Source organism: Grus americana, chromosome 4 (genome assembly GCF_028858705.1).
Source record: "Grus americana isolate bGruAme1 chromosome 4, bGruAme1.mat, whole genome shotgun sequence".
In the NCBI taxonomy this organism is placed as follows: domain Eukaryota; kingdom Metazoa; phylum Chordata; class Aves; order Gruiformes; family Gruidae; genus Grus; species Grus americana.
The window spans coordinates 36,093,453-36,108,553 of record NC_072855.1 but is presented as its reverse complement, the minus strand read 5'-3'; the positions used below and the strand labels follow the sequence as shown (position 1 = coordinate 36,108,553).

Below are 15,101 nucleotides of genomic sequence, written 5' to 3'. Positions count from 1 at the left end.
ATTTTGGTTTAGCCTGACCTCTGCTGGGTAAGTCTTGGATTTGACCCTTCCTCCCTATCCCAACCCAACCCAGCTCTCCCTTTCTGTTGACAATGACCAGAAATTCAAGTCTTGGCTCTGCAAGTGCAGAGACTTCACCAAAGTTCACATGCCTGGTGTGCAACTGAAGAGATAATAATGCCAATTTATTCTTATCATAATTATTTGTTTGTATTGCAATTGGGTACCAGTTGTGCTGGGCACAGAAAATAAAGGACTGGAAATGCCCGTGAAGCCTTAGGCTCTAAACAATGTACTCAGAGAGGAGTAAGATGCAAAAAGAGGTGGAGATGCAAAATATATGCAGAGTAAAATATTCTCCTATATTTTATACTGCCAGTGAATTTTGTCAGTGAAATAACCTGGATTCTTCTTTGCTGCATTATTATTAACTACAGTTTGCAAGAGAGACCTCACTTTGGAATTTGGGGAGTGTGGAATAAATCATCTGTTGGGAGCTTTTATATTCTCTTTTGCAGCAGAGCCATCACCTTTTCTATCCTTGTAGTTATGTACAGAACAGTGGAGTTAAAAACAACCTCCATAAATGATGCATAAACTGAATTGATTTTTGTTTAAAAAATACTAACAAGAAAAAAAAGAGATAGGAGTAATTTATAAACTTATGTCATTCAACCCTTGTCTGATGATGAGAACCAGTGTGTGTTAAAGAGTATGTATAGAAATGGAGAAAACTGGTAACGTAAACAGAGCCCCTCCGTTCTGAAGTGAATAGTCCTGTCAGCAGTAAAGATGTAGTATATTCTTTTAGCATTTAGGTCATCTCTGTCTAATGGCTTGATGTTAATATCTGTTTTCCCAAGACATTGGCAAAGCAGAAGGCAAAATTGGGAATTGCCTGACTGCCTCCAAATCACTGTGGCTACCAGAATAGCCAGAACTGTCTTACCACAGTGGCTGGCGAAGTCCTCCTCGACGTCTGCAAGGCTAGACTCAATAATGTTTGCCTGGGGAGTGTTCAAAATAAAGCTGGGTTACAGACCTGCTACCTGTCATCGCTGAGGCTGGGAAAAGGGAAAAAACAAAAATGTGGGGTGCCATATTCTTGCATGTCAGCTTGACTTGACTGAGCAGTGCTGTTAGGGAAATGGTGTGCATATGCTGTTGTGTGTGGCACATGTTCAATACGCATCACTGTGCTCGGTGATGAGGACGTAAGTGAGACTTGTTTTATGGGGTTTTAAGGAACTTTGAGAACTCGTGAAAAGCTGTGACTATAACTTGCTGATCTTTTTTCTTTTCTGAGCACTGACACCCATAGGCTGTGAAAGTAACCCAATTTGTTAACAAGCAAAAGAACTGGAAGGAAAACAAACCCACAAAAAACTTTTGAGGTCATTCTAGCTGCTTGTACTCAGTTGTATTGTGCATTAAATATATAAAATAAAGAATATCCTAGTGCATGGGAAAACAGGGTTTGTCATTTCTAACTAAGCTTATATTCCTCATGTGGGGGGTAGGGGCCCTGGTATAAGTAGGATATGGTTTGTGGAGGTAAAGTATAATACCTGGTTATGCATTCACAGGAGACATTAATTGTTGCCTGTGTAACTGAATGTATAACAAGAAATGGAGAATGGTAACCCATGGAGGCAACCACTGGAAAATTAATCTACCTGGGGTCTCATAAACTGTCTTGAGCTTCTTCTTAATGAAGAGTTCTCAGGTGATACATGCCTAGACTGGGAGAGATTATGGGTGGATATTAACACAATGTTGAGCTAATCACTGACACAGAGCTGGTTCACCTTCTTTCTTCACTTTGAACTTTAATTATATTCTGAGAATGTAGAGTGAATCAAGAAAGAAAAAAAAAAAACAAACCAAGGTATCCCCCTCCCCTCAAAAAAGCAAAAACCCAACCAAACAAAAAAACCCAACCAACCAAACCAAAGCAACCCAAGAAAGAGTTCTTGGGAATCTATTTTGAATAGCAGTTCTTGGGGATGAAGTGAGGGACCTGCTGTCTGGCAGGTATTCTGACTTCTGCAGTAACCTGGTAAGAAATCCTTCCTCTCTGCACCAGGTTGTCCCATAGCTGGAAGGGCTGAGCAGCATTTGGAGGCCGTGGATTCCACCCTGCTTCCACAGTCATGCCATCCCCCAGGCCAGTAGCCCAGGCCTGTATTCAAAGAGGTGCTCAGAACATTTGTTCAGGATGCTCAGCCTGTTTAGCAGTGCAGGTCAACCTAGGGCTTCTGCTGTGGTTTTCACACATCATCCCCAAAGGGCCATCCCTTCATTTCCTGTGGTCAAGTAAAAAGCTTGTTAGTTTTGTCTTTTTGGTCTGGGTGGCCAACGGGACCATTGTGCTGATGGTTTTTTGCTGGCTTATAGATCTGCCCTGATCATAGACTTGTCCAGTTTTTCTTTTGGAGGAAAAGCATTTTCCTTCCCCTTCAAATGCCAGGGCTTCATAACAGATGGTGTCAGCATCTTCTGGGAACCCCCTCAGTACAGGTGTATCTCTCTCACTTTCTCCTTTAAATCTTTTTGTCTCTTTTTTTTTTTTCTTCATAACTCTTTAGATCTCTCTTTTTTTCTCCCCCCTTCCCCCCCCCCCCCTTCGTCTTCCATCTCATTCTGGAAGAGCCTTTCCTCTTTCTCATGATATCATATGTGCTCTTTTGCTCCCCCCTCCCCCCCCCTTCAGGCAGGAGAGAGTACACTTCTAATCACCCCTACTTTTTATCTTCTTTCTAAATCTCAGGCAAAGCCTTTCTGATCTCTGTGTGTGTTCTGGAGCAGAACACGCCAGGATCGGGACAGGGTGAGGCTGAAAGGAAAGTCACTGAAGCAATGTTTGAGAGTTGTCTTGAAAGCAAAAAGTTAACTTTGTGATTCATTATCTTCTTACAAGAGCTAGAAAGTTCTTTCCGTGTCTGAACGTTTAAAGTGCTTGCATCTTGAATGAGCTCGGGAGGTGTATTTGGAGAGTTAAGGTACTGGGATGAGAGTTTTAAGTGCATTGTTTGAGCACATTTACGTTTTTTGGAGTCTGGCATTTATCACATCAAAACTTTTCAATTGTTCCCTGTGTTTTTGGGGAATTTTTTTTTGAGTGGGTGATTTTTTTTTTCTTTTTAAGGGGGTGCAGGGGAAGTAGTCAGAGAATCAGGATAATGGCTTTAACAAACGGAAATAGTTTGTGCGAATAACTCCGCAAGCAGCTCCTCATTCAAGCATAATTAGAAACACATTTTAAATCACTTTCACCCATACAGTTTTGTGTGCATCCTTTGGGTTTGTAATAGAAGGCGGCACAAAATTAACTCCCAAGATGAGGGATTCTATTCTGAAGAGGCTGCATGGCTTCATCCATGTTATTCCTGAAACATCATAATTTTCTTCTTTTTTTTTTTCTTTTTTTTCTTTTTTCTTCTTTCCACATGCTCAGAATCTACCTGGATTTTTGTGGAGCTCCCTACAAGGTATGAGATCCAGTTAGATAAAGTAGAATTTCAGGATGATATTTCTAGCTAAAATCTTTTTCTGCCTTTTAAAGTTTAGCTGTGTCTTAGTTTACTGCACTTCCAAAAAAGTTGGTGCTACTTTTTAATGGACATTTTATTTTTTTCAGCTAATAGCTGGTTAATGAATAGCCCTGGCTGTTACAAGAATGATGCATCCAATGCAACAGAGGCATGGGGACATTCCCAGTGGTATGTCTACCTTGTTTTGTGAGACACTATCCATCATTAAATTTCCATTTAAAACAGCTGGTGTTAGGTGCTCATCTTTGTGAGAGACAATAAGAATGTCATAGGACTTTTTCATTTACATCTTGGTAATAGATAATTAATATTGAATGATGCTATTAAGGATCTGAGACAGTAGAAAGACTCGCAAATAATCTACATTCTTGACCACAGAGCTCAGGCACTAGATCAGAGATGACAGACAAATACTTGAATGTTGTGTCCAGGTTTCAAGAACCTGCCCACCAGTTAGATCCTCTTGTCACAATGCTTGTTTATTGTTGCTATTTGATATGTTCACTTCCAGTGAGAAGATGCCAGCTTTTCACGGGCTTTAAGTGTTGATGAGCTTTAAGGCAAAACCACAGCAGATCTTTAAAGCAGTCTTGGAGTTTTTGCTATGCAGCAACCAAAACTCATTTTTCCAGACTATTTTTGTATGTGTTAGGAATTGGTGACACAGAATGTTTTCTTAGTATGATTTGTTCACTTGCAGAAAGGTTACCCTTTCTGATCCCTTGAACATCAAAGTAGGCATAAACTGAGGGCTGGCAGTCCCTTCCTACAGAAACGCTTGGTTAGGCACTCCAGATCTTATTCCCAGGAGAAAATTGTCTGCTCCTGAGACTCCCGCCTCAATCACTCAAGTCGCTTAATCTGCAGCCTTGTACTAGGTCTTATACTGACCTGAAAAGCCTTGCTAGCTCCACATTCTTCCAGTGGGATCGTGTTCTTTCAGCAGCAAGCCTGGGCTGCTAAGCTTGACAGTGTCCTTCTGAGCTGATAGGCAACTTGCAAGGTGGGGAGGATGAAATCATGCTCTAGACAGCATCGTTGTTCTGCTTCCTTTGCTTGGGGCTTCTCTTTATCATTTCAGAATCAAGATTTGAAATTAAAAATAAACATTTACAAAGCAGTCCTGCTGCCCCGCAGGGGTTTGTCTTAATGCTTTCTCCTTTGTAGCCTGTCTTCTCGGTATTCGGGTGCTTCTCCAGCTAACACTGTTCCCACAGCTGCGTTCTGGTAGGGGCCTGAATCTGAAGGCACACGCGTTTGGGGTCTTTGAGTCCCATCTCTTGCTACAGCTGCAGGTGACTTAAACCTTTCCACAAATGGCTCTAGATCCATTTCAAAACCAGGTTTTGTCCTTGCTGTTCCTGTACAGTTACCCCACTGCTGTCACATGGCTAGCAATCTTGGTCTCACTTCTTGTCTGAATTTTCTGTTTGCTGAAACAACGCTGTTTTTTGGGTGACGTGTGGTGAACATCTGCCCCAGGGCTGGCTGTTTTGGACCCTTACTGTCTGTTCTGCCTAAATGCATAGCTTAGCTTAAAGAGTGGTAAATGTCTGTGGTGCAAAATGAGGTGGTTTTTTAAGGTTTACATTTTAGATTAGAAGAAGAATTCTTATGTCAGTCATTTACATTAGATGCTGACTAAGTCTTTGGAAGTAATCTGTTCTGTAGTTTATCAGCCATTTCCTTTTGGTTTCTTTCCAGTTTGTTTTCTCTTTAAGTGTGATGGACAAGATCTCTGTCTTAGACTTAAAATATTCCTGCTTTCTTTTTGAAACATTTCTTCAAGCTCTTCTTTTTTTTTTTTAATGCATGAAGTGCTTAATGCCCTCAATCTGCATGAAAATGTTTTGTATATAACTCTAAAAGCTCCCTTAGGACTGAAGACTTTTTAAAATGGAACAATTTAAACATTTTCCACACAAATGGGCACTTGGGGCAAATGTCATTATAAAAATTGTAAGAATATTTGTTACGTATTTTCACTGGTTTGGGGTTTGGTTTTTTTTTTTTCTTTAAGACCTACATCTCTAGTCATAGTGGAAATTACAAGTCAAATAGCATGATTTCTCTTACTGGTAGAGAAGTAAAGAGTTTGTAAGGCTAGGAAGTTAGATGTTAATAAGAAAAAGAAACAATAGCCAGTCTTCTCTGCTTCAGTCAACGTGGTGCAGGTGTTGAGGCTGATGTAATGGTGTTGCTGCTTTCCTACTCTGAGTTGTACATACATATTTATAAACACATGCAAGTCAATCAAGTATTGCAGTTACAAGATAAATTAACAAAACAGGGATTGAGATGCAGAACAAGGCAAAACCGCTTCCAGTTCAAATCCTGCTCAGACTGAATAAAACTTTTCATTTGAAACTAATGTGTTAAGATTTTCAAGTTTCACATGAGGAAATAAATGATACTGGATATTCTTGTAAGGACATATGTTGAAAATTGTGCTGTAAAACTTGAGACTTACATATGGTTGACTAGTAGACAGAAGCTCTATTTTATGGAGGTTTTTGGATTCTAAGGAAATTGTTTTCTGATTTGAAACAGAGCTCCAAAGTGGTCACATTTCACGTGGAAGAAAATCTCAAACCTAGTATTTTTAGACCAGATGAAACACTTAATTCCAGCAGGATCAGACTGTTTTGTTTCAAATTTGACTGTTTAAATGTTTTAATATTGCTCTACCTAATGCAGCCTTTCAAATTAATTCGAAGGGAGAGAAAGAAATGCTTCATGTAGGAATGCACTAACAGGAAGTTGTGATATTTGACAAAGTATTTCTCCCTCTCCCCAAAATTAATATTTCACAATACCAGTATGGTTTTCTGGTACATTTTAGTATTAGTGAAGTCGTCTTCTACACAGTAGGACATCATTCATGTGAAGCCATTCTTTCTGTGTCTTGTCTGTGTTCTGGGGAAATACTCCAGCAGTGGGTGGAGAAATGCAGGATTCTGCCTGTCCTCTCCTGCATGTTATTTTCCACTAGAATGGTTGGTATCTGATGTCTAATAGACCATATTCCTTGGGAAACTCAGTTATTGCTGGTGATGGTTTTTAACAGATCCTTAGTACTACTGGTGAAAATGGGTACATGCTGTCTCTGTCAGAACAGCACTATTTTTAAACACATTCTTGGAATGTGTGCTTGCTACATATATCCTTGTTTCTTCCAGCTACGTGTCCTTACTTTGTTCAAGTCCTGATGGTCTATTGAATATGACAAACTATGCTGCCTTTTGCAAAATATGCCCTTTGTTGATAAAACCAGGACTGAAGACCTGAACCCAGATGCCGTTAAAACAGACGGACTTTAGTAAGCCTTTTTAAAACCCTTTGAAAATTCCAGCTGTCACAGGGATTTGCTGTCAGGGTGTCAGTCATTTTTGTGGTGAGTGGCCATATTACAATGCAGTTTCATGATAACTGAACAGTTCTTAGATATAACTCGTAGCCCCCAGAAGCAGGAGGGTCCTATTCTCCATACCTGCATTGCCTGTGGGCTATTGCCTCCTCCTTAGCTCTCAGACAAGGCCTCCTCTGTCCTAACAGGGCACCCATTCAGGGTTTGGCATAAAATATTCAGGGGTTTTTGGCAGGACTAGCCTTTTGCTGAGTTAGCTCCCTGTCCTGGTTTCGGCTGGGATAGAGTTAATTTTCTTCCTAGTAGCTGGTATAGAGCTGTGTTTTGGATTTAGGATGGGAATAATGTTGATAACACACTGATGTTTAGTTGTTGCTAAGCAGTGTTTACAATTAAGTCAAGGACTTTTCAGCTTCCCAGGCCCTGCCAGTGAGGAGGCATGAGCCTTCCACAGAAGGGGCACAAGGAACTGGGAGGGAACACAGCCAGGACAGCTGACCTAAGCTGGCTGAAGGGATAGTCCATACCATATGACGCCATTTGTATAGTATATAAGCTGAGGGGAATTGGCTAGGGAGGGCCACGGCTCGGGAGCTGGCTGGGCATCAGAAAGTGGTTGGTGAGCAACTGTACTGTGTATCACTTGTTTTGTATATTCTATTATTGTTATCTTCCTTTTCTGTCTTATTAAACTGTTTTTATCTCAACCCACAAGTTTTACTTTTTTTGATTCTTTCCCCCATTCCACCAGTGGGGGGGGAAAGTGAGAGAACAGCTGTGTGGTTGTTTTAGCTGTCTGCCAGGTTAAACCACAGCAGTCCCTGCACTAACTCATGGTGGTGGATCAGCCATGAATGCTGGCTGTCCTGGGATGGGTGAGGAGAGCAGTGGTTACCCTTTAGATCGGTTAGCTCTGCTCTGCAGTTAAGCATCTATGAATGCTTTGGCAAATGATGGCTTGTCTGCGTAAAGGCTTCCAGCATCTATGAACAAAGGGGAAATACCACAAAATATCACCGGCATGGTGATGGATTCCTCGTGTCATCCAAAGTAGCAGTGATGACATCCAGTCAACAGCATTTTCAGTGTTAGTCCAGAGGATCTAGCTGAAAATAGTTGTTCACAGTGGCTTTGCTTTCCGCTGTAGGTCAGGTTGGGATGGTTTGGTCTTTTGGGGGCTTACCCAGACTTACCTGTTGGCAGCGCAGCTGAACAGGGGCTGAGTGCTGTGAGCGGATTCTGAGCACGCAGCTCAGCTTTGGTTTCTCCAGAGCTGTTGAAGGGAATTTGGTTCTGGTTCCACTGCCAGCTTAGATGTTTTGTCCATTAAAAGCACCTGATTTCCTAGTAAGTTTTTAAGCACAGACAAGAGTATATAATTTCTAATGTATGCGTCTGACATGAGTGTTTCAAGGGCAATATGTGTATGTATGGGGGTTTTTTTATTGCCTCTGTAACCCTATGTCTCTGTTATAAATGGAAGATTTCTGACATGGGAGAGACTATTTTGCATAAACTATTCAGTAAGGTTTTCCAGATGCTTAGATTTCAAAACTAAAAAAAAAAAAAAAAAGTCTAAAAGGGCCAAACATATGTCTAGGATATGCTGAGTACTAGGAGCTGTAAGCATGACTTCATTTTGTATAGGCAGGCCAGAGCTAACTCTAACCTAGTCAGCTCTGTTAACATGAGCAGTGTAACTGCTGCACCACAATATTCAACACGGACTGCAAAACCTATTTGAGTGGTCAGGGAGTTACCCCACATGGATAACTTAAAGCTGGCCCCAGCACATTTCCATCAGTTACAGTCACAGCAGTGAACGCACCACAAAAGTGTCAGGTAGCTTTACGTCATCTTTACCACCCCTTGCTTTTGAATCAAAGCTGTTTTCCTGGTGCCATTTAGGGAATCCTGATGATTAGCCTGCAGCAATTAGGTGTGCTGGACCTGTCCTGGAGCTTTTCCTGGTGGCTGGAAGAATCCAGGTATGCTGTTTAAGGATCTCTTCCTGCAGTTATTATTGGTCAGTGCAGGGGGGCCTCAAATTTGGTTCTTGCTGTAACTAATTTGCTTGACAATCATCTGTTCAGTTCAGGCTGATATTTTTTAGCCTGCATCTTGGAGAGGCAGGAAGTTGGCACAAATTGAGTGCCTAGCCTAGTTTAATCTTTGCCATAATCTTTCCTTTTTAGCGGTGAAGGAGAAAAGAGCAGAAACATCCTGTAAGCTTCGAGCAAAAATCCAGAATTTTAGTATCTGGTTAAATCCCATATGTGGAAGTTGTAGTTAGATCATTCTAGGCTTCCAGTTAACAGAAACTATGTGGAGAAAGCTAAGGAATCCTTCGCTTTCAATACTGCAGAAATACATGAGCACCAGGTTTTTTTCTTATTTTCTTGAAATACAAATGAGACGCCAACTGAAATGATGACTTTTGATTGTAGGTTTATCATCCTTCAGCTAATAGTCATGGCACATCTTCTATGGGTTGTGCAATTTGGTTGAGCAGTTGCTACTTTAGCTGTAAGCTATTGTCAGTCATCTTGTCCTCCCTGGTTGTTTGCCAGGTTCCTCCTCCTGTACTTGAGGAAAAAGGGAATCATGAATGTTTAATAACTGAAGGTACATGGTTGGTCCCAAAGCCAAATACCAAAACTGATAAAATCATTATGAGCCTTTTTTTTTTTTTTTTCCAAAGGAACCTTTTAAACAGAGGTAATTGATAACTATGTAAAGCTGAAGATCACAAGAAGGAAGTGATCTCATGCTTCCATGGCCTCATAGATTGTATCTGAAACATGTTGGCTGTGTCTAAACTAGGCTGTGAACTCCTTGGGGCAGGGCTGGTCTTCTTCCAGGTCTTGTAAAATGCCAGACATTGCTGATGTCACCTGGTAAAGAACCATTTCCTCATACCCGACTTGTAGAGGAAGTGATGGGTTTCAGTCGCGTTAGTGATGGAAAGATGACTGCCAGCATTTAAATGTCTCAAAGATAAATGACAAACAGAGAAGCCAAAGCAATACTATGGAAAATCAATGTATAGGCAAGAAAATGCTTTGGACTCAATATGGTGGTATGCCTTTTGAAAAACCTTTGCACTGTCTTGGCTTGTAGCTTCTGCACTGAGCCTTGGCCTGGGATTTCCTGTATGCCAGGGATTGCATGATCATAGGAATCTCCTGCTGTTGCTCTTTTATATTGCCTAGCATGGGGGAAAAGGATTTATAGAGGTTTTGGGTTTTTTTCTTCACTCTTTCAGCTATTTGTTTAGTATGAAAGGGCTGTGCCAGTGGTCTTGTGGATTGCGTGTGCATTTCCAGCGTGTAGTTGCAGGGCTGGGGAAATCCTAGCAGTTGTGCTGCCATCCACAGTTCTCAGTCTTGCTTAGAGTGGTGGCACTTCCCTTTCAAAATCGGTATTACTCTACCGTGTTACCTTCTTGATCTTTCTTTCCATTGCTCAAGCAAGTTTCCATTTCTTTCAAGTTAGCCAACTCCAGTAAGGAGTTGCATGTCAGTCTGGAATAAAAGCATTTGTGCAGCTTCCTTAAGTAATTCAAATGATGAGTGAGCTCATAAAGGGAAGAACATTGAAATTCAGGCTGAATCAGTGGTTAATTGGCTCCTAGATCTCAGCTTCCCTCGTGCCTGAGCGCTGGAGGAAGATGAGGTCATGGTACTGATTCTTGACCACAGCATGCTGCAGACCTCCTATGTGTTACCAGGGCTTGCATCAGCTGCATCCCAAACACCGAGATACTGTGACACAAATACTGCTTTAGCTTTCTTCTAAACATCCATCAGGTTGGCGTGGTTAGGCTGTACGTGTTGCTGATGCCTGTGGACCATGAGACACACCAGCCCTAGAAACCAAGATGCCCATTTACACTTGTGAAGAAAGCCTTCAGCCCAAGTTCAGAGCAGAGTGCAAATTCATCCTCAGGATCTACAGCAAAGCACCTTTTGTTACCCCGTGATTTGCCTTTATAAACTAATTCTTCTGCTTGCTTTTGATGCCTTTTTGAAAAGACTACATAGTCAGACATCCTTTTACAAGCAGAACCAAGAGAGATGGAGGATGTGGTTTGTTTTAGCTTTCTGATTTGCTCTACAGCATTGGTTTTCAGCGGGTGTGCTGGTCACTGTTTTTACAAAGCATGTTTGGTCATAGAAACTCCTGCATCTATTCAAGATAGAGGTAGCAGGTCTTTCTACCCTTCTTGTGCAAAATCATTTCCTTTGTGGTTGTCTTTTTAGATGATAACTTCTTCAAAAGGTGGAAAATTGGCCTAAGCGTCTGTAGAAGTGTGGATTCTACCTCAGTAGCACACAGAGGGGTGTATTTTGTTATGGTCCTTTGTTTTTACCTTCTTAAACTTTAAAAACAAAACAACAGAAACCTTGGATCAATTATGAAGCCATGCTGAGTTAAAAAGTCGCATGAAATGCTTGAAGGGTTTAGCCTTTTGAAGAAGGGGGTGGCTTTGGTTGCTGTGACTGTTCAGATGTACTTCTGGTGTCGGCAGCATGCGTCCGGTCACTACAACACCCTCGAGGAGGCAAAGGGGTTTTTGTGCCTTTACTGGTTTGTTGTTGTTTTTTTTTTTTTTTTTTTAGAGTAGCAAGCCCCCATCATGCCCTCCTTTCAGGTGAGAACATTTCTTGTGAGGACAGAGTGCTGATACAGGCATTGGATGGAAATCTGCTTTACCACCATGTAAAATCCCCACCCTCACAGGAAAACACAAAGAAACCCCGCAACCCCAAAGAAACCGATCAACAAAAAACTTTTTAATTTTTGTTTCCTGCGGCGGCAGCAGCAGCGCACAGACGTGCGTGTCCTGTGGGAACTGCTCCAGCATCCAAAATGGCGCACAGGTGACCTTCACTGAAGGAAAGTGCTGCCCCTGGTTTTGGTTGAAAATGTGAAATGTGTAGTAAAGAGGTGGGGGTAACGTAGCGCCTTCGAACTATTGCGTTTCTTCCTTGTTGTGGGGGGGCCTGAAACGTTGCCAGCTTTCCTTTAAGATTTGGGAAGGGAGATGGTGGGGACGCCCCCCGCGCGTTGCTGCCACGCGTTGCCATGGCGACGGGCTGCCGTGCCCCCCGCGCGGGGCATGCCGGGACGGGGGCGGGGCGGCCGCGGTTCGGCGCCGCCGGGAGGTGCCGCTGGTGAGGTACCGCGTCGCCGGGAGGCCGTCGGGCCAGGCCGGGCCGGGGGGAGCGTTTCTTTTCCCTTTTGAGTCGATTACCCGCTTTGCTGCACAATAAAACCTCCGCGGCAGCGCGGGGCGGCTGCGCTGCGCGCCCCCCCCCCCCCCCCCCCCCCGTTCCCGCAGGAGTGTCGGTTGGTGCGGCGGGCGGGCCCGGTTGGGCCGGTTGTACCGGCGGAGCTGCTCTTCCCCCCTGGGAAGTGTGGATGGTGCCTTGCCTTTGTGTTCGGGATTAGCACGGGGTGTGTTGGCGGTTGAACGTGCGCGGTGCTGTAGCAGGCCGCTCGGAAATTACCGTTGTAGTAAAGGCCGTGTGTTTCTCTTCGGTGCAGGTTTAAAGAGACGGTGCGGGTCAGACTCCGCTCTGGTGTAAGCACACGGTTCGTTTGAAGGTAATAGTGTCTTATTCGGCCGTTATTTACAGGCCTAGAAAGTTGGAGAGTTTAGTGGCAAAGTCAGTAAATCTGGTATGTCTTAGTAGTTCCTTTGAGATTCTTCATTACTAATGCTGGAGGGCAAAGAAACAAATATGTGTTTAAATAGGTTACAAAATTTCAAAGCATACTTAAAACACTGAAACATCTTATCAGCCTGTCTGTGTTATTTCTTCTCAACGTTTTTCACAGTTGTCCAACTGCAAACTAGAGATCTAAGTTTTCCAGACCTGTGGGTGGACTCCAAGGGAAGTCTTGAACAGCTACTGCAGAGTTGTCCAGTGTTTTCTTCCAGTCCTAGAATGGAAATTGGTATTAGTGCCTACACTTATAAAGCTGGAAGTCTCTCCTTCCAGCTCTAGAAAGCTGCAAGTAGGTCCTTACTCAAAATTTTCCTCAAGTTGCGAGATGCTCTCACACTGTGCAACTGCTTTATGGTTGCATCACAGCTCAGGTTGCAAATTACAAAACAGGCTGTTTTAGGATTTTTAGATCTTAATCTTTAAAATCTGGGACAATTCCTGACAGGTAAATTATGCATGCATAGTACACCTGATGTGTTGGACTTGCTGCACATGTGAGATGAGTCTATATGCATGCAGTAGCTAGTTTCCAGACATCAGGCAGCCTGAGTTGCCAGGCATCTGGAAAAGTGGGCAATTACTTCAAAAATATGGGAAAAGTGTTTTCATGTGCAAGCATGCATGGGGCATGGGATTTCTGTGAATAATGTAAGTCAGTTCTCACCTGCTATCATTCTTCCTTTCATTCCACCCTCCCCTGATGGAATATAACTTCCTTTTAAAGCTGAAACCAAGTTAACTTTAACTTGTGCTCTGCATAGTTGCATGGAAGCCTCAGTGGTTCCTTGAGGGGGCCAGGAAGCATTCGTCAGGTGGTTTTATTTGTGCTATTTTTGAGTTGCTCCGCGGTGGGGAAGTGGGAGGTACAGGTTTTGGAATAGTTTCAAACAGGTTCTGGAGTTCTGTATTTTACAAAAATTTTAAACAGGATATTCATTAGGGATTAAACCAGTTATTGATGGAAAAAAAGGAACCACTGGGAGCATAATGAATTATTAGTACAAGTGTTTTATTCTAACAGCAATGTTTGTGGTGAAGATTCCTGTGACTACAAGTACATTTCACAGGGAAGATTCTTCTAAGCAAATACTGATTCTTGCATTGTAAACAGTATTTAAATAATTGTAACTTACAGTGCATATTTTTTTCAATCTTTCTTAGGAACATAAACTCCCAGTTTGGAGTTTATGTTCCTTGTCAAACATCAAACCTTCACAAATCCTTGTCTTAACAGTATGATGGGCTAATGCAAGATGTTTCCATACTTCCTTTTCCTTCTTTTTTTTTTGGGGGGGGGGGGGGGGCAGCGGCGGCGAGAGCATCGCTTTCTGGAACTTACTGCCACCTTTGAAGACCTGTGAATAAACTAACCAGCAGACAATTTGAGGAGAGTGGTCTGACTGCTGTCTGCGCTTGACTGAGGAGTGAAAAGATGTGGAAGTTGTTTCAGGATTCATCTCCCATGTAATAGCTCAGGAAGGCAGCCTGCTGTTCACTCAGTTATTTGGGAGCTGTCAAAGAAAGCAATATCTTATTTTACAGTATTATTTGAGAAAAGGGTGCATGTCAGACAAAGACAATTTACAACCCATTTATTTTTGACATTCTCCTAATTCTCATTATTTGAAGTAAAACCCATCTTCCTGACAGACCAGCTTCTTCATTCCCCTAATGTGGCAGCAAAGTGATAATCCTTTATTTGTGACCTCATAGACTGCTGCTATGGAGAATGCTGTGATATCAGAAAAACAGCACTGTGACTTCACTGTTGGTGGAAGAAGCCATGGTTGAAGGAGATGGCCTGCTTTCTGCAGGCCTGGGGGAGAGGTTATGTACTTCTTGTGTTCTGCAAGTGCTTCCTAAGGAGCAGTATCTGGCAAACGAGCTTGCATAATGTCTGTCTGCGTAGGTGATGAATGATACAGTCAGCAGCAGTGTGTGAGGGGAAAATTTGTGGTGATTATGTTTGGCAAGGTTACTCCTGCCCTTGAAAGAAGTTACGTTGTCAGGAGGAAAATGTCACTGGGAAGTTACGCAAGGCTTTCACATCCTCAATCTCCAAAGATATCATGAGGATATGACTCTGAATACCAGAATTATTTTCTCTAGAACTAAGAACTCCTTGGTCTGTATCCCTTTCTTTCTTTATCTTAAGAATATAATTCTGTCAAACCCAGAACTTTCCTTGGAAACATTAATTACATCAAAACTTCTATCAAAAAAAGTTTTTCAGGACCAAGGCAAAAGACACATAAATCACATTCAAACCTTTATACCCTAAAGTAGACTTTTGCACTTTATAAATTTTATTTATAAATGGAAATATGAAGGAGATGCATAACTTTAGGCGTTGTGCCCAAGATTTTCAGATATTCCCAAATAGCTTATATTCATGGATTCTTTTCACGTTCAAGTCTGAGCTTTTATACCAGCTTCCTGAAATGT

The 15,101-nt window shown here is 42.3% G+C and overlaps 1 protein-coding gene across 5 annotated transcripts in view; it reads left to right on the top strand.

Moving 5' to 3' along the window:
* STOX2 (storkhead box 2) overlaps window positions 1–15,101 on the top strand; it is a 155,425-nt gene that overhangs the window by 103,270 nt on the left and 37,054 nt on the right. The window contains exon 1 of one of the 5 annotated variants that reach the window (XM_054825064.1): window positions 12,213–12,531. The exons of the other annotated variants lie outside the window; for them this stretch is intronic. The gene's annotated coding sequence lies outside the window, so the exon portion shown is untranslated. Of the gene's footprint in view, window positions 1–12,212; window positions 12,532–15,101 lie in introns of those variants that run through there. 5 annotated transcript variants of the gene reach the window in all.